Source organism: Moschus berezovskii, chromosome 11 (assembly GCF_049115385.1).
Source record: "Moschus berezovskii isolate FMDL1 chromosome 11, NW_MosBer_1.0, whole genome shotgun sequence".
In the NCBI taxonomy this organism is placed as follows: domain Eukaryota; kingdom Metazoa; phylum Chordata; class Mammalia; order Artiodactyla; family Moschidae; genus Moschus; species Moschus berezovskii.
Genome location: NC_142470.1, coordinates 11,170,823 through 11,190,525, shown reverse-complemented (window position 1 = coordinate 11,190,525; position 19,703 = coordinate 11,170,823). Strand labels below are relative to the sequence as shown.

Here is a 19,703-nt window from a genome sequence, read left to right as displayed (position 1 = left end):
GTGATGCCATCCAGCCATCTCATTCTCGGTCGTCCCCTTCTCCTCCCGCTCCCAACCTTTCCCAGCATCAGAGTCTTTTCCAGTGAGTCAACTCGTCGCATGAGGTAGCTAAAGTATTGGAGTTTCAGTTTTAGCATCAGTCCTTCCAGTGAACACCCAGGATTGATCTCCTCTAGAATGGACTGGTTGGATCTCCTTGCAGTCCAAGGGACTCTCAAGAGTCTTCTCCAGCACCACAGTTCAAAAGATTCAATTCTTCGGTGATCAGCTTTCTTCACAGTCCAACTCTCACAACTATACATGACCACTGGAAAAACCATAGCCTTGACTAGATGGACCTTGGTTGGCAAAGTAATGTCTCTGCTTTTTAATATGCTATCTAGGTTGGTCATAACTTTCCTTCCAAGGAGTAAGCATCTTTTAATTTCATGGCTGCAATCAGCATCCGCAGTGATTTTGGAGCCCAAAAAAATAAAGTCTGACTTAGATACCACCAAATCTGACACCTGGCCATGAAAACTTGACACAACTTTGTTGAAACATGTCGAGGCTCTGAAGCTCATTAGCTGATTGAATTTAATCATGCTACTTAAACTTTCTGAGCCTCAGGTCCCTTATATTTAAAATGTAGTAATAAATACTACCTTTCAGGATAGCTATGAAAGCCAAATAAGATAAATATGGTGAAGAAGGAAGGACTCAAAACCTTTGCGTGGCAGACACCCAAACCTTTTCTATACAACTTATATTTAGCTAGCATTTTGTCTGCCTGCTGGTGCTGCTAAGTCGCTTCAGTCATGTCCTACTCTGTGCGAACCCACAGATGGCAGCCCACCAGGCTCCCCCATCCCTGGGATTCTCCAGGCAAGAGTACTGGAGTGGGGTGCCATTGCCTTCAATGCATGAAAGTGAAAAGTGAAAGTGAAGTCGCTCAGTCATGTCTGACTCTTAGCGACCCCATGAACTGCAGCCCATCAGGCTCCTCCATCCATGGGATTTTCCAGGCAAGAGTACTGGAGTGGGGTGTCGTTGCCTTCTCCTTTGTTTGCCTACCTCATATGATTTTTGTGAGGTTCAAATAGGGTGATGTCAGTGAAAGTCCTTAAGCAAGTAAAATATAACTACATCATTATAACTAAGTTCAAAACAGTGCTCAGGACTTCGAGGGATTAATCCTCAGATAAGGAGTTACAAGTATACAAACGAGTTGAATAGAGGTTAAGAAGTATTACGTAAGCACTAATAACGAGTAAGCAGTAAGAGTGGTAATAAGAGCTAACATAACTGAGCACGTATCAAGGGCCAGACCTAGTCTAGGTGCTTCACCTACACTGTCTCGTTTAATCCTGAAATAAGCCCTAATGGAGCACACACTATTACGTGCACAGATGTGGAAACTGAAGCACATGATGGCTAGGTAATTTGATTAAGTTTACATAACTAGTAAGTGATGACACCAGGATTTAAATGCATGAATTCTGACACTACAGCTTACACTATTAGAGATGCAGAGATGTGAGTTAAAGAAGTGGAAAAATAATGCAGTAAAGAAATTCTATTAATGGACTCCTTTAACACTCACATTGTGCCAGGCACTTCATATGTGAGCTCTCACTGAATTTCAAAAACCCTCTGTGAGCTCAATACCACCTCAATTTTACAGATGAGCAACAGAGTTAATGAGGTTGGGTTACTTGCTTGAGGTCTCATAGCTGTACTTATCAGAAAAAACAGATCTCAAACTTGGCCCTATCAGTGTATAAAAGCACATGCTCTTAACCTCTGCTCTCCAGATCAGTGGCAGGCAGTAGTGTTCAGGCTGGGCCCTGGTGGCCAAAAACAATTTGAATCGCTGATAATGAATTGTGTGGGATTCGAAACAAAGGACACAGCATGAATGAAGGATTACACAGAGGAAGTCTGGGGGCTTTAAAATAAAAATACAATCACTTTATTTTCTAATTCCTAAATCATCAGATTGCCTGGATTTTCTTTTCTGCCATTAAAAACATTTTAAATTACAACAGCAGTATATATGTTATGGAATATTGGAAAATACATAAAGAAGCAACAATAAGAAAGAAAAACACATCTTTGAAAAGAAGAGAGTTGTGGAAAATTAGCTGGAAAGGTCGTTCAGAGACTGCAGTAGCTCTGGCCTTAACTCCCAAAACTACATTCCAAATGCATTGGAAGACTGTGAGCAGAGAGGCAGTATAATTAGAGCCTTATGCCATGCTTAAGACAGACTTAAATGGAGAGACAAGAGACAAGAGGATCAGGGAGGAACCCATTATAGTATACCAAGTAGACATTAAAGGTCTGAGTTAAGAGCAGGCTATGTACCATGACCAATATAAGCTCAGACTGAGTCAGACAGACTAAGTTTGAACTTGGCTCCACTACTTACTAGCTGTGTGACTCTGATTAACTTAAATCTTGTGAGCCTCAGTTTAATCATCTATAAAGTAGGAATAATAAAACCCATGTAAAGAGTTGTGAGGATTAAATAAGCTATGAAATGATGTGATTCAGGTTTCTCCATTTCTACACTACTGACATTTGGGGCCTAATAATTCTTTTTTATGGAGGAGTTGTCCTGTGCTTTAAGAATATTTAGGTCCTACTTACCCATCCCCGACCACTGCTCCCAGGTTGAGACAACCAAAAGTGCTCAATATTGCCAACTAAACTCTAATTGATATATACCTGGCATAGTTTCTGGTATATAAAGTATCAATACATACAAGCTTTAAAAAATGATTGCAGGGAACAAAGGGAAAAGGTGGTTACTCAGTAATGAAAGCAGAAATGTGAAAGTTAAGACAGAGACAGAGATGAATTGTCTGGCTGACAGGATATGGAGGCCGTGAAAGAAGAAGGTAGCAGAGGTGACCACGACTTTAAATCTGTGTGACTCATCCCACCAAACAAAATAAGGTAGAAAGGAGAGTGTGCAGACATGAGGGATCAAGGGACATGCAAATAAAGATACTTGAAAGAATTAAGAATTTGGGGTCTGTAGCTAGGGAGACGGAGAAGGCAATGGCAAGCCACACCAGTACTCTTGCCTGGAAAATCCCACGGATGGAGGAGCCTGGTGGGTTGCAGTCCGTGGGGTCGCTAAGGGTCGGACACGACTGAGCGACTTCATTTTCACTTTTCACTTTCACACATTGGAGAAGGAAATGGTAACCCACTCCAGTGTTCTTGCCTGGAGAATCCCAGGGACGGGGGAGCCTGGTGGGCTTCCGTCTATGGGGTCGCACAGAGTTGGACATGACTGAAGTGACTTAGCTGCAGCAGCAGCTAGGGAGAAGGATCACTGTAGGTAGAAGGGTCACTGTAGGTCTACGAATCAAAATATTAAAATCACTGTTTATGTCTCTTGAGTTTTTAATGGATTCAGTTATATCAAATAGTTCCAAAATGAAAATTAGTCATATGCCTTAACTACAGAACTCTCAGGAAAAATAAACTTAAAAGACATGTTTGACAATGAATATGAATAGCCATTAAGAAAAAAAAAGTATAAGTATTCTAATTTCAAAAGGAAACATAATCAGAAAAAATATAAAGCAAACTGTTGTTCAGTCACTCAGTCGTGTCTGACTCTTGGCGATCCCATGGATTGCAGCACACGAGGCTTCCCTGTCCTTCACCATCTCCCGAAGTTTGCTCAAACTCATGTCTGTTGAGTCAGTGATGTCATCCAACCATCTCATCCTCTGCCATCCCCTTCTCCTCCTGCCTTCAATCTTTCTCATCACCAGGGCCTTTTCCATGAGTCGGCTCTTCGCATCAGGTGGCCAAAGTATTGGAGCTACAACTTTAGTATCAGTCCTTCCAATGAATATTCAGGACTGATTTCCTTTAGGATTGACAGCTTTGGTCTCCCTGCTGTCTAAGGGACTCTCAAGAGTCTTCTCCAACACCGTAGTTCAAAAGCATCGAATCTTCAGCACTCGGCCTTCTTTAGGGTCCAACTCTCACACCCATACATGACTACTGGAAAAACCATATCTTTGACTATATGGACCTTCATCGGCAAAGTAATGTCCCTGCTTTTTTAATATACTGTCTAGCTTTGTCATAGCTTTTCTTCCAAGGAACAAGGGACTTTTAATTTCATGGCTGTAATCACCATCTGCAATGATTTAAGACCAAAAAAATAAAGTTTGTCACTGTTACCACTCTGTCTGCATTTATTTGCCATGAAGTGATGGGACCAGATGCTATGATCTCAGTTTTTTGAATGTTGAGTTTTAAGCCAGCTTTTTCACTCTCCTCTTTCACTTTCATCAAGAAACTCTAGTTCCTCTTTGCTTTCTGCCATCTAGGGTGGTGTCACCTGTATATCTAAGGTTATTGATATTTCTCCTGGCCATCTTGACACCAGCTTGTGATTCATCCTGCCCGACATTTCACATGACATACTCTGCACAGAAATTAAATAAGCAGGGTGAAAACATACAGCCTTGACATACTCCTTTCCCAATTTTGAACCACTCCATTGTTCCATGTATGGTTCCAACTGTTGCTTCTTGATCTGCACACAGATTTCTCAGAAGGCAGGTAAGGTGATCCGGTATTCCCATCTCTTAAGAATTTCCCACAGTTTGTTGTAATCCACACAAAGGTTTTGGCATAGTCAATGAAACAGTAGTAGATTTTTTCTAGAACTCTCTTGTTTTTCTCTGATTTAACAGATGTTAGCAATTTCTAGCTTGTACATCTGGCAGTTCTCACTTCATGTTGAAGCATAGCTTGAAGGATTTTGAGTATTACCTTGCTAGCATGTGAAATGAGGGCAACTGTGCGGTAGTCTGAACATTCTTTGACATTGTCCTTCTTTGGTACTGAAACGAAAACTGACCTTTTCCACTCCTGTGACCACTGCTGAATTTTCCAAATTTGCTTTCATATTGAATACAGCACTTTAACAGCATCATCTTTTAGTATTTGAAATAACTCTGCTGCAATTCCATCACCTCCACTAGCTTTGATCGTAGTGATGCTTCCTAAGGCCCACTTTGCACTCCAGGATGTCTGGCTCTAGGTGAGTGATCACACCATCGTGACTATCCAGGTCATTAAGATCTTTTTTGTATTGTTGTTCTGCATATTCTTGCCACCTCTTCTTAATATTATCTGCTTCAAAAATCACACAACATAGTGACAGTCTTTTTTAGTTTTCCATCCTTTCACCAGAAAACTAAAAAACTGGTCTTTACTGACCCTTCTGAATATTAAAGCAATTTCAGAGCTTTTAACATGTGCCATATATTTTAGAAGCATTGGTGAAAAAAATGGTGACTCTAAACCAATGAGTGTTCAAATTCCAGTTGTTTGATACCTTTAGGGAAAGTCAGAACTATCTGACTCTACAGCCTCCAGGTCCCCAGTAGCCCACCATGGGAACTCTTGCAATCTCTGCCAAGCCACCTGAAGTAAACAAAGACTGCATCTCTGCTTATCTGCTACGTAGTCTATTCCAAGGCCCTTTCAAGCACTAGGTCAAAGCAGAAAAGCACTGAAACTGATCTGACTCATCTACATACAGTACCTGTAGTTGAATTTTCCAAGATAACAATATTCTGCAGTCTCTGTGAACCAATGTCCTATAAATTTCAATATTCAGGAATTCAAACTAAATCTCCATACAGAAATCCCATGACACATTTGCCAAAATCCACAGTATATAAAATATGAAGAGTGAACCCTCAAGTAAATTATGAATTTTGGGTGATAATACTGTATCAACATAGGTTCACTGATTATAATAAATGTTCCCTTCTGGTATGGGATGTTGATGGGAGGAAGTTGTACAGTATATGTGGAAGGTGGTATATTGAAACTGTCTGAACTTTCTGCTCAATATTGTTATGAACCTAAAATAGTCCTTAAAAATAGTCTATTTAAAAGTGGGGGTGAATCTCATATGAGATATGTTGTCCGGATTTTGAATTCAGAAAATGTGACCCTTGTCAATGTGCAGCAGCAGATGCCAGAGAGAGGACTTATTCTAAGGGCCAGAGACAAGGTCTGAGAAAGCAAGCTCTAAACTCGGGATAGTCACAAGGAAAGGTTAAAAGCAGGAAGAAATGATAGCCCTATCTCAAGTTTTTTAAAAAGCAATACCACTTTCAGTTTCCCGTCTGGCCATGTCAGAAGCCTAGAAGTTGCCACTCTGTCCCAATAAGAAAAAATTGAACAAAATGTAAAATCAACAACTCTTCTTAGACATAGCAGAGAAATGAGATCACATGGCAAACCACTGTCCCCGAAACTGGAGACAGATATAGACAACGGAGAGGCTTCCCTGGTAACTCAGCTGGGAAAGAATCCCCCTGCAATGCAGGAGACCTCAGTTCGAATCCTGGGTTGGGAAGATCCCTTGGAGAAGGGAAAGGCTACCCACTTCAGTATTCTGGCCTGGAGAATTCCATGGACTGTACAGTCCGTGGGCTTGCAAAGAGTTGGGCACAACTGAGCAACTTTCACTATCACCAAAGCTGAAACTTATGAGCAGAAAATTTCATAGAAGCCAGTGCCAAGGTTAAGAACACATAAGCTGTAGTTGATGAATTGTTTGAGAATAAGTGTGTATAACTCTGAGAGTTAAACTTCAGAGACCCAGTCACAGGAGGGCTCCACACTTTCGTGAGTTTTACCTCCAAGACCTCTACCAGGACCTCACAGTGATTGTCACAGAAAAATTCCCTCTTGCTTCTGGAATAGAGAAGGGAAAACGACCCCTGAAATATACCAGAGCATTTTGTTCTTAACATGGCCCACATCTGGGAAAAGTTATTTTACCAGAGCCTAACTTGCTATAATTTTATCAGAGACTAACCAATTCTGAAGAAGGTAAATACCCAAACCTAGCTTCGTCCAGCTTCCAATATGAAGGAAGAATACCCACTTCCAGACCACCCAGCCATCCTGTTCCCCCAAGAGGGAAAAAAATGAGAAGCACTAGTAAAATTCACTATTCTGGGGCCCAGGCTCACCAAAGGACTGAGACCTAATCAAAGGACTACAGAATGCCTCCCCTTGCCCACATCTTACCACTACATTACTCAAGGCCTGTTTATAGCAGTTTTTACCTAGTACACTGCATTCAATTTTTAACAACAAACCACAAGGCATACTGAAAGGCAAAACAAGCATCAGATATCTGAGAAATGTTGGAATTATCAGACCAGGACTTCAAAGAACTATGATTAATATGCTAAGGGCTTTAATGGGAAACAGACAATATGAAAGACAGATGGATAATTTAAGTAGAAAGAAATTCTGAGAAAATTAAAATGAGATGCTAAAAATAAAAAATACTGTAATAGAAATGAAGAAGGCTTTGATAGGTTCATCAGTAGACTGGGCATGGCTAAAGAAAGATCCCTGAGCATAGAGATAAGACAACTGAAACTCCCCAAACTGAAAAGCAAAGAGAAAAAAAGATTACAACAAAAGAACAGACTATCCAAGGACTGTGGGACAACAATAAAAGGTGTTACATGCGTGTAAATGGGAATGTTAGAAGAAAGAAAGAAAGAGAAGAAATATCTGAGGTAATAATGGCTGAGAATTCTCCCCAAATTAATGTCAGATACCAAACCACAGGGCTTTCCAGATGGTGCTAGTGGTAATGAATTTCCCTGAGAATGCAGGAGGCGTAAGAGATGAGGGTTCTATCTCTGGGTCGGAAAGATCCCTTGGAGTAAAAACCAGTCGAGTATTCTTGCCCAGAAAACTACACGGACAGAGGAGCCTGGTGGGCTGCGGTCCACGGGGCCGCAAAGAGTTTGACATGACTGAGAAACTCTGCACCCATTCAGTCATCAAACCACAGATTCACAGAAGTTCAGAGAACACCAAGCTCCCTTAAAATCGCTTAAGTAAATTAATCCTTGCCATGTTATGTTTTGTCAGTGGGCACTTAGGACTCTAATCAGAATGGTAAACATGTAAACTTCTAGAAAGCATGTAACTTCAGCGGCAGGTATCTCCTGAACATGACCTCTCTATGTATCAGTCTAATAGCCCTGCTTGGAGAGACCTAGTTAGTAATTACAAATAGTAAGTCAGGCCAAAGCACTGGCCACCAATGGCGTGCCTCAGAAATATCCTTTGGGAGTTCTGGTACCAGCCTAGGTTCAGCTCTCTGTGACCTGAAATTTAGCTCTGGCTTCTTCCTGTAATACAATGTGACCCCACATGGGGTCCAAAGCCAAGTACCTTTTGCTCTAAAACCTTCTGCCTAGCAACCATGAGGCTCTGGATCAGTAGATATTCCAAATCTCAACAGCCCTAGGACCCTCCATGTTGCAATCAGCTCCTGAAGATTTTGATAGCCTGAATTTGTAACTGATGTTGACAACACCATAACACAACTCTGAACTAAATCTCTTTTTAAATTTAACACGCTCAAGAATGATTTTGATACTTTAGAGGAAAAAGAGTCTGTCCTGAGGGGTACAATCACCACCACCATTCTCTGAACCCTGGCAATGCCCTTAAGAGGCAATGGAAGTGCTTTAGTGAATATAGCAAATAGATACAGCAAAGAGACAGAACTGGAGCCACACCAAAACAAAAACAAAACAAAATCCACACAGGCCAAAAAACAAAACCCCATAAAAAACACCTGAGTTAGATTACTGGCTCTGTCTTAGGAATGATGAAGAAGAGACTTAACTTCTCTGTATCTCAGGTTTCCTCATTTGTATAAGGAGGAAATGACAATGCCAACTCAATAAAGACATTATAAGAATTCAAAATAACAGTTTTGCAAAGCACCTACCATCTGGCTTGGCCCACTGTGGTTCTCAAATCTTTTTTGTTTTTTTGCCCAATCTACTTTCCCATCTTTACCCTTGGTGTGATCCACAGGAAGACAAAATGGGGGAGGAAAAGTAACATTATCATATACCTAAAGAAATTATCCAAAATTCCTACTTTAATTATATGATCAATCACTAACATTGGACCAGTCTCTCAAAAAAAATGAACACTTTCTTGGCAGCCACAAGAGTAATGTTTTATGGCTCAAGACTTCAACCCAATCCTACCCATGTGATTTTACTATATTCCCTAGCAGACATTGAGGTACCTGACGATTTTTGTCTATTCAGGAAACAAACTGATTCAGAAGCTTTTAAACCCAGCAAAGAAAAACACTTATGTCCAAGTCACGGCAGAGGAAAGGAAACACAAAAATAAGACCAAGCTGGCTAATAAAGGACGTAAGTGGAAGATTAAACTTCTGTTTTTCATTGAAAAGCTACTCCATGAAGACAAAAACGAATCTGTACTGATTAACAGTGTTGGCAGTATACAAGGTAAACCCCACACTACATGAGAATAAGAAAGGAGCTCTATTTCCACAGTGTTGAGTTTTCAAAGGCTTCCATCCTATGACATAACCCTTTATTCTTTAAGCCTAGAAATGTCCACTTCTACAAAGTTTCATCAATTCAGAGCTCCAATTCAGCTCTGATGTGAAGCTATGATTTTCAAAGTTAGGTATAGTTTAGCTTCCGTCCCAACCTCAGTCACTACCTGATTTTCTGACTGTTTAAGAATCATTTCCTCTCTCTGAATCTGAATGTTTCTTCTCTGTAAAATAAGGGTAATATGCAAAATAGTTTTGGGGCAGGGGGCACTGTAACTGTTCTGTATCCTGATGGTGGAGGTGGTTACATAAATTACACGTGTTGAAATTCAAAATAAGATATAACCAACAGTCAATTTTCCTTTATGCTAACTTGAGAAATTAAATAAATGAAAAAAGTAGGGATAATAACTTTTCTCTCATGGAATTGTCAAGAGAATTAAAACCTATGCCAAAAGAGCCTAAACCACGTGATTCATAGTAAACAACAAGCATTGATTCCCTTCCCTTCTCTTATCCTCCAGGAGACAGGAGGACATTATTTCTCCTTTCTTTAAAATTAACTCAACCAGTACTACCACAACCAGGTCAGAAAACAGAAGGGCTGGACTCAGACACTGGATATATCCTGTCTTGTAGCCAGGAAATTAAAAGACGCTTGCTCCTTGGAAAGAAAGTTATGACCAACCTTGCTAGTATATTAAAAAGCAGAGACATTACTTTGCCAACCAAGGTCCGTCTAGTCAAGGCAATGGTTTTTCCCGTGGTCATGTATGGATGTGAGAGTTGGACTGTGAAGAAGGCTGATCGCCGAAGAATCGATGCTTTTGAACTGTGGTGTTGGAGAAGACTCTTGAGAGTCCCTTATACTGCAAGGAGATCCAACCAGTCCATTCTAAAGGAGATCAATCCTGGATGTTCATTGGAGGGACTGATGCTAAAGCTGAAACTCCAATACTTTGGCCACCTCATGCGACGAGTTGACTCACTGGAAAAGACTCTGATGCTAGGAAAGGTTGGGGGCGGGAGGAGAAGGGGACGACCGAGAATGAGATGGCTGGATGGCATCACCGACTCTGTGGACATGGGTTTGAGTGTACTCCGGGAGTCGGTGATGGACAGGGAGGCCTGGCGTGCTGTGATTCATGGGGTCGCGGAGAGTTGGACACGACTGAGCGACTGAACTGAACTGAACTGAACTGTAGCTGAGCACTGACTACAAGTTACGTCGCAACAGCTCGCTTTTGAGAGGCCACGTTCTCACTTAGTGAGCTGGGTCTCACCCAGCTACTATTTTAAGAAGCCAAGATTAGCTCAGGGCTTTACTTATTACTCCTTCCTCCTGCATGAGTAGTTAAGTTTTAATATAAGCATTATTTTTCATAGGCTAGCTAGAGATGATCAATTTTCTTCCTAGAGAAGTTATACCTCTCTTTCCATCTGAACAATTTCAATAAGATTTGTACAGGACTTTATAATTTTCTAGCACATTTACTTTCCCTAGACAATGAAAATATGCATTTAAATTTTTCATACAAGTAGAAAGAGATCCGGAGAAGGCAATGGCAAGCCACTCCAGTACTCTTGCCTGGAAAATCCCATGGATGGAGGAGCCTGGTAGGTTGCAGTCCGTGGGGTTGCTAAGGGTCGGACACGACTGAGTGACTTCACTTTCAATTTTCACTTTCACACACTGGAGAAGGAAATGGCAACCCACTCCAGTGTTCTTGCCTGGAGAATCCCAGGGACGGGGGAGCCTGGTGGGCTTCCATCTATAGGGTCATACAGAGTCGGACACAAGTGAAGTGACTTAGCAGCAGCAGCAGCAGGCTGAGTAGTGAGATACAAGTGCTTTGGGAATCTGCTGGTTCCCAGTACAACTAAGGAGTAATATCAACTGCATTCTGTCCAAGATATAGAAGACAACTCTGAGTGGCCAACAGCTCTTTGAAAAAGGCAGAGGACGTGATCAGAGAAAGAATATTTCTGTCCTACCCTGCAGCCTCTGTTTTAGAAAATTTACATTTTATATGATTATTATTGGGCTTCTCCTGGTAAAGAACCCCCTGCCAAAGCAGGAGACAGAAGAGATGAAGGTTCGATCCTTGGGTTGGGAAGATCCCCTGGAAGGGGGCATGGCAACCTACTCCAGTATTCTTGCCTGGAGAATCCCATGGACAGAGGAGTCTGGTGGGCTGCAGTCTATAGGGTTGCAAAGGGTTGGACATGATTGAAGTGACTGAGCACAGGCATGCATATTATTATTAAAGATCATTATCAAAGGTCATTTATGGCGTTTTAGTTTTGTTCAGATCGATTGAAGGTTATCATCACTAGAAAAGTTATACAATGTACCAAGTAAGGGCTTTAGAATCAAGCTATGGTTTAAGTACCAGCTCTGATACTTCCTTGTTATGTGACACTGGACAGATTATAACCTCTCTGAGCCTCAGACTTCTCCTCTATAATATTTTTCAAAGTTCAGGATGCCTCTTCAGTGGGTTTTAAAATCAATTTAGTGGTTTATAAATAACATTTTTAAGTAAAAAGAAAATCAAATGACTATAAGTAATAAGGACAAGTATATTCTGGTTCAAGATGGCGAAGTAGAAGGAAATCACTCATTGCCTCTTGAAAGAGCACCAAAATAGCAAATAGCTGTTAACTATCAACAGAAGGATGCTGGAACTCACCAATAAAAGATAACCCACATCCAAAGAGAAAGAAGCAGCTTCAGCAAGATGGTAGGAGGGGCATAATCACAATTAAACTAAATCTCATACCCTTGGGGTGGGTGACCCACAAACTGGAGAACAATAATACCAAAGAAGTTCTCCCATTGTTAGTGAAGGTTCTGAGCACCGTGTCAGGCTTCCCAGCCCTGGGATCCGACAGAGAGACTGGGAATCTCCAGGGAATCTGACCTTGAAGGCTCAGTTCAGTTCAGTTCAGTCACTCAGTCGTGTCCAACTCTTTGCGACTCCATGGACTGCAGCACACCAGGCTTTGCTGTTCATCACCAACTCCTAGAGCCTGCTCAAATTCATGTCCATCGAGTCAATGACGCCATTCAACCATCTCATCCTCTGTCGTCCCATTCTCTTCCTGCCTTCAATCTTTCACAGCATCAGGGTCTTTTCCAGTGAGTCAGTTCTTTGCATCGGGTGGCCAAAGTACTGGAGTTTCGCTTCAGCATCAGTCCTGCAATGAATATTCAGGACTGATTTGCTTTAGGGATGGACTGGTTGGATCTCCTTGCAGTCCAAGGACTCTCAAGAGTCTTCTCCAACACCACAGTTCAAAAGTATCAATTTTTCAGCGCTCAGCTTACTTTACAGTCCAAATCTCATATCGATACATGACTACTGGAAAAACCATATCTTTGATGAGACGGACTTTTGTCAGCAAAGTAATGTCTCTGCTTTTTAATATGCTGTCTAGGTTGGTCATAACTTTTTTTCTAAGGTGCAAACGTCTTTTAATTTCGTGGCTGCAATGACCACCTGCAGTGATTTAGAAGACCAAGAAAATAAAGTCTCTCACTGTTCCCATTGTTTCCCCATCTATTTCCCATGAAGTGATGGGACCAGATGCCATGATCTTTGTTTTCTGAATGTTGAGCTTCAAGCCAACCTTTTCACTCTCCTCTTCACTTTCATCAAGAGGCTCTTTAGTTCTTCGCTTTCTGCCATAAGGTGCTGTCATCTGCATATCTGAGGTTATTGATATTTCTTCCAGCAGTCTTGATTCCAGCTTGTGCTTCATCAAGCCTGGCATTTCACATGATGTATTCAGTCATGAAATTAAAAGACGCTTACTCCTTGGAAGGAAAGTTATGACCAACCTAGATAGCATATTAAAAAGCAGAGACATTACTTTGCCAACCAAGGTCTGTCTAGTCAAGGCTGTGGTTTTTCCAGTGGTCTTGTATGGGTGTGAGAGTTGGACTGTGAATAGAGCTGAGCGCCGAAGAATTGATGCTTTTGAACTGTGGTGCCGGAGAAGACTCTTGAGAGTCCCTTGGACTGCAAGGAGATACAACCAGTCCATTCTAAAGGAAATCAGTCCTGGGTGTTCATTGGAAGAACTGATGCTAAAGCTGAAACTCCAATACTTTGGCTACCCCATGCGAAGAGTTGACTCACTGGAAAAGGGATTGGGGGCGGGAGGAGAAGGGGACAACAGAGAATGAGATAGCTGGATGGCATCACCGACTTGACAGACATGAGTTTGAGTGAACTCCAGGAGTTGGTGATGGACAGGGAGGCCTGGCGTGCTGTGATTCATGGGGTCGCAAAGAGTCGGACACAACTGAGCGACTGAACTGATTCTGCATGTAAGTTAAATAAGCAGGGTGACAAATACAGACGTACTCCTCAACATACTCCTTTCCCCATTTGTAACTAGTCTGTTGTCCATGTCCAGTTCTAACTGTTGCTTTGGGACCTGCATACAGATTTCTCAAGAGGCAGGTAAGGTGGTCTGGTATTCCCATCTCTTTAAGGATGTTCCACAGTTTGTTGTGATCCACATAGTCAAAGGCTTTGGCATAGTCAATAAAGCAGAAGTATATGTTTTTCTGGAACTCTCTTGATTTTCTGATGATCTAATAGATGTTGGCAATTTGATTTCTGGTTCCTCTGCCTTTTCAAAATCCAGCTCGAATATCTGGAAGTTTATGGTTTACATACTGCTGAAACCTGACTTGGAGAATTTTGAGCATTACTTCCCTAATGTGTGAGATGAATGCAATTGTGCGGTAGTTTGACCATTCTTTGGCATTGCCTTTCTTTGGAACTGGAATGAAAATGGACCTTTTCCAGTCCTATGGCCACTGATGAGTTTTCCAAATTTGCTGGCATGTTGCATGCAGCACATTAACAGCATCATCTTTTAGGATCTGAAATAGCTTAACTGGAATTCCATCACCTCCACTAGGTTCACAGTGATGCTTCCTGAGGCACACTTGACTTCGCAATTCCAGGATGCCTGGCTCTAGGTGATTGATCACACCATCGTGGTTTTATCTGGGTCATGAAGAATTTTTGTATAGTTCTTCTGTGTATTGTTGCCACTCACGTTAGTATCTTCTGCTTCTGTTAGGTCCATACCATTTCTGTCCTTTATTATGCCCATCTATGCATGAAATGTTTTCTTGATAACTCTAATTTTCTTGAAGAGATCTCTAGTCTCACGTTGAAGGCAAGCAGGATTTGATTACAGGACTTCCACAGGACTGGGGGAAACAGAGACTCCAGTCTTAGAGGGCACCAATAAAATCTTATTGGCAGAGTCAATAAAGCTTGCATCAAGATCCAGAACAAAGTAGTGACTCTACAGGAGACTGAACCAAAATTACCTGCTAATGTTGGAGAGTCTCCGGTAGAGGCATAGGTCAGCAGGGGTTCACCACAGGGATGGGGGCACTGGCAGCAGCAGTCCAGAAAGGTCTGCCTTGGCGTAAGCCCTCGTGGAGGTCACCATCAACCACAGAGCCTGCAGACCCCAGGGCTGGGTTGCCTCAAGACAAACAACTAACAGGGAGGGAGCACAACCCCACCCATCATCAGATAAGTGGATTAAAGTATTACTGAGCAAGACTAAACTAAACTAAAGAGCCTCTTGATGAAACTGAAAGAGGAGAGTGAAAAAGTTTGTTTAAAGCTCAACATTCAGAAAACTAAGATCATGGCATCTGGTCCCATCACTTCATGGGAAATAGATGGGGAAACAGTAAAAAAAGTAACAGACTTTATTTTGGGGGGCTCCAAAATCACTGCAGATGGTGACTGAAGCCATGAAATTAAAAGATGCTTAGTTCTTGGAAGGAAAGTTATGACCAACCTAGACTGCACATTAAAAAGTAGAGACACTACTTTGCCAACAAAGGTCTGTCTAGTCAAAGCTATGGTTTTTCCAGTAGTAATGTATGGATGTGAGAGTTGGACTATAAAGAAAGCTGAGCTCTGAAGAACTGCTGTTTTTGAACTGTGGTGTTGGAGAAGACTCTTGAGAGTCCCTTGGACTGCAAGGAGATCCAAACAGGTGCATATCAATCTTGGTCAGGAAGCACTGCCTGCCCTGGCCATCTCAGCCACCATGGGGGGACTAAGGAATTTCAAGGAAAGTTCTCCAAAGGGTGGGGTCTTCCACAGGACACTTTCTGAGTCTAAGGGTGGTGCTGCCAGGTTTCCCCTTGGGGGTTGTGATAAGAAAAGGGAAGGAAGAGGACCTCTGTCTGGGGTGCTGCTTGTCTTCTGTAGCTAGATTGGGGTACTGTCTCTCTGGGTCTGTCACTAAGAAAATTTGTTGAGCTGAACACTTAGGACAGAGGATGAGATGGTTGGATGGCATCACCGACTCGATGGACATGAGTTTGAGCAAGCTCCAGGAGTCGGTGATAAACAGGCAAGCCTGGTATGCTATAGTCCATGGGGTCACAAAGAGTCAGACACGACCCAGCAACTGAACTGACCTCATCTATGAGAGTATCAGGTATGTGATGTTCAATATTTTTCAGAATATTTGAAAAAAATCAAATAATATGGGAGAAATGTTAGCAATTAATCCTACTAGAGTCAGAATATCTAATTAAAACTTTATTTAAGAATATTGGGAAAGTTCCTGTTGATTTATCAATTTCAGATTCCTATCAGTATGACTTTAAGTATATCACATAAATTAAACAATGAGTCATCAACATGTGTGAAGGAAATGTTTTTTTAAATTATTGACACTGAAAGATCAAGTCTAATTAAAATTGAATTTTAGCCTAAATTAACGCAAAAAGCCAGCATACAAAACCCTATCCAAACAATAGCAATGTTGTGAAAACAAGAGATTCTTGTTGATGTGGAAAGACCAATGCAACCAATGGTAGCTCTAGCACTCTTCTAAAGAGGTACCATTCTGCTGGGACAACTGGAGCTGGCCACTAATATACAAAAGCCTTGGCAAAGTCTCCAGCCTGGGAAGGACTCCAGTTAAAGGTATTGTTAGCAGAATTCACTGGTGTTCCAGTAGTTAGGACTCCGCATTTCCACTGCAGAAGGTACGGGAACTAAGATCTCACGTGCTTTGCAGTAGTGGCAGGAGGGCTCTTCTGCTTAAAACCTTCCAATTTCCCACCATTTGGGGGAAAAAAAAATCAAATTTGGGAAAAAATCCAAGTTGCTTATGACAGCTCACAAGACCCTACATGAGAGGGTCCCATCCCACCTCTTCAACATGACCTCCTCCTTGCATTCACTCCATTCCAGCTATCCTACTCTTTCTGTTCCTCAAACACCCCAAACTCAACCCTATTAATATCTTAGAGTTCTTATATCTCATCCTCACTGCCCAGATGACACTTCTTCAGGATCTTTATACTCAAGGATTCTTCTCGTCATCATTTGGCTCTCAGTTTGTATATTCACTTCCTCAGAGAAGCATTCTTTTTTATTCCTGACTCTCCTTAGCACCTAAAACAGTACAACATATATATATCGACACGTTTGTTTTAGTGCATTCATTTAACTGCACTTTGAAAATAATATAAGAAAGAGAATTTACATACACAGGAATATCTGCAAACTGAGTTCAACAAGAGATTGTTCAGCCCTATAGAAGGTTCAAGTAATTAACTGGAAAGCTTTCCTCCAAGTAGCCACTCAGGAATCATATCTACCACAGGGCTATAGCTCCTGATGCCTAATGAAGGAATAACTGATTTACAATCAATGCGTAAGCTTAATCTGCTTTTAAAGACACTGATCATCATCTCACTATTAAGTTTCCATAATGGCTCAGGAGCCAAAAGAGACAAGGCTCAAATCCCAGTTTTATCTTTTAAATGCTGTGAAGCCTTGAACAAGTTATCTTACTTATTAAATGAAGATAACAGTACTTATCTCAGAGTTGTTTTGAAAGTTAAATAATACATATAATAAACATCTGTTAGAGTCTTGCACATAATTAAAATCCAATAAAATCAGCTATTATTCTATTACTATTCATTAATTCACACTCTACCAACTAATTTTTATTGATATAAAAGGCACAATTCAAACAAAATTGACCACAGTCCCTGCCCAGGAAGAGCTCACAGTGTAAAAGGAAAAGAAAGTAAAAAGTGAAGTCGCTCAGTCGTGTCCGACTCTGCAACCCCATGGACTGTAGCCTACCAGGCTCCTCTGTCCATGGGATTTTCCGGGCAAGGGTACTGGAGTGGGTTGCCATTTCCTTCTCCAGAGGATCTTCCCGACTCAGGGATCGAATCTGGGTCTCCTGAATTGCAGGCAGATGCTTTACCCTCTGAGCCACTGTTGCTGCTGCTGCTGCTAAGTCACTTCAGTCGTGTCCGACTCTGTGTGACCCCCTAGACGGAAGCCCACCAGGCTCCCCCGTCCCTGGGATTCTCCAGGCAAGAACACTGGAGTGGGTTGTCATTTCCTTCTACAATGTGTGAAAGTGAAGTTGCTCAGTCGTGTCCGACCCTTAGCGACCCCATGGACTGCAGCCCACCAGGCTCCTCCATCCATGGGATTTTCTGGGAATCTCAAAAAAGGAAAAGACAAACCCGTAAAAAATAAGCATAGAAGAATTATGTATTAAGTCTCATCCAAGAAGCCTGAAAAGAATCTGCTGTGTTCTAGTAAATTTGATATTAGGATCTAGTCAGTCAGTCTGGAGTTAAAAGGCACACCAAAACCCTTCCAACTTATAAAAAGGAATAGCTTTTAAGATGGTCAGAACAGCTCTGTAAAGAAGCTCTCTTAAGATTATAAGAAGAATGGTCAAGAATGATTGTCTTTTTTAAAATGTATTTTTAAAAATTTGTTATATTTATTTGGCTTTGTTGGATCTTAGCTGGGGCATGTGGGATCTTCATTGTATCAACTGGATCTTTAGTTGCAGAACACAGATTTTCTAGCTGTGGCGAGGGCTCAAAAGGGCATATAGGATCCTAGTTCTCCAACCAGGAATTGAACTTGAATTCCCTGTGCTGTAAAGCTGTGGATTCTTAATCATTGGACCATCAGGGAAATCTGCGAGAATGACTGTTTTAATAGCCAAAAGGTGGAAGCAACTAAGTGTCCATCAACAGATGAAAGGATAAACAAAATGTGGTCTATACATACAACTGAATATTATTCAACTTTAAAAAGGAAGGAAATTCTTACACATGCTACAACATGAATGACCCTAGAGGACCCTATGCTAAGTGAAGTAAGCCAGTCACAAAAAGATAAACACTGTATGGTTCTACTTTTATGAGGTATCTTGAGTAGTCAAATTCATAGAGACAGAAAGAATAGTGGCTGCCAGAAGCTGGGGGAGGAAGGAATAAGAAGTTAATGTTAAGTTAGATACAAAGTTTCAGTTTTGGAAAATGATGAAAATGCTCTATAGAAAATGGCAGGGATGACTGCACAACAATGTGAATGTACCTAATGCTACAAAACTGTAGACTTAAAAATGGTTAAAATAATAAATATTACGTTATGTGTATTTTACCACAATTTAAAGAAAAAACGGAATGACTGCTCTGAAGTTTACAGAGACTGTGCATCCCTTCTTCTCTGACTTTGATCACTGTTATATCCCACAGTGCATCAACCCAGCTTCTCCACGTTAAGACAAGAGAATTCCTAGGCAGTAGCCATATATAAGATACGACATGACATCTAAGAAATAACAAGTCCTTAAACACCCAAACCCAGAATTTACAGCAAAATTGACAGATGCTGCTGCCCGTGGATTTATTTCTAAAAGTCTAAAAAGTGCAGAAAATAAACCAAAGTATTTTTATGTCTAAATACCAGTTTAGGATTATGTACAAGCTCATTCCTAAAGAGACAAGACAGTCCCCAGGGGGGAAAAAAATCAGTTGATTCATGTAGGGTAGATTTCCTATCATCAGTGCTAAGGTCCCATAAAACAACTTTATTCAATTTTTTTAAATGTCAATTTACATTAAACAAAGCAACTTTCATATACTAAAAAAAAAAAAATGTCACAACCAACAGTCCAAATAATGACCTTGCTTCCTAGTGGCCCAGAAAGACAGAAAATAAATCACAAAGACCCTAGTTCAGATAGACTAGACTGTGGTTATCCTGCATAATTAAAGACTATGTCACAGTTCAATGGGGTAAACACTTCAGTAGCTTCCCCCCAGCAGCTGCCTATGTGATTAAGGACTAGGATAAGAGTGACAGCTTCACAAAGGAAATAGTAAGAGATAAAGCTTCTTCTTAGCACATTCAAAGACTCCAGCATCCCAAATTTCTCTGCTGTCCATCCATCCAATTTTCATTAAGAA

General features: G+C 41.2%; 1 protein-coding gene across 2 annotated transcripts in view; it reads right to left on the bottom strand.

Annotated features, from left to right (window-relative positions):
- Positions 1-19,703, bottom strand: part of NR6A1 (nuclear receptor subfamily 6 group A member 1) — a 232,995-nt gene that overhangs the window by 107,507 nt on the left and 105,785 nt on the right. The window lies entirely within an intron of this gene.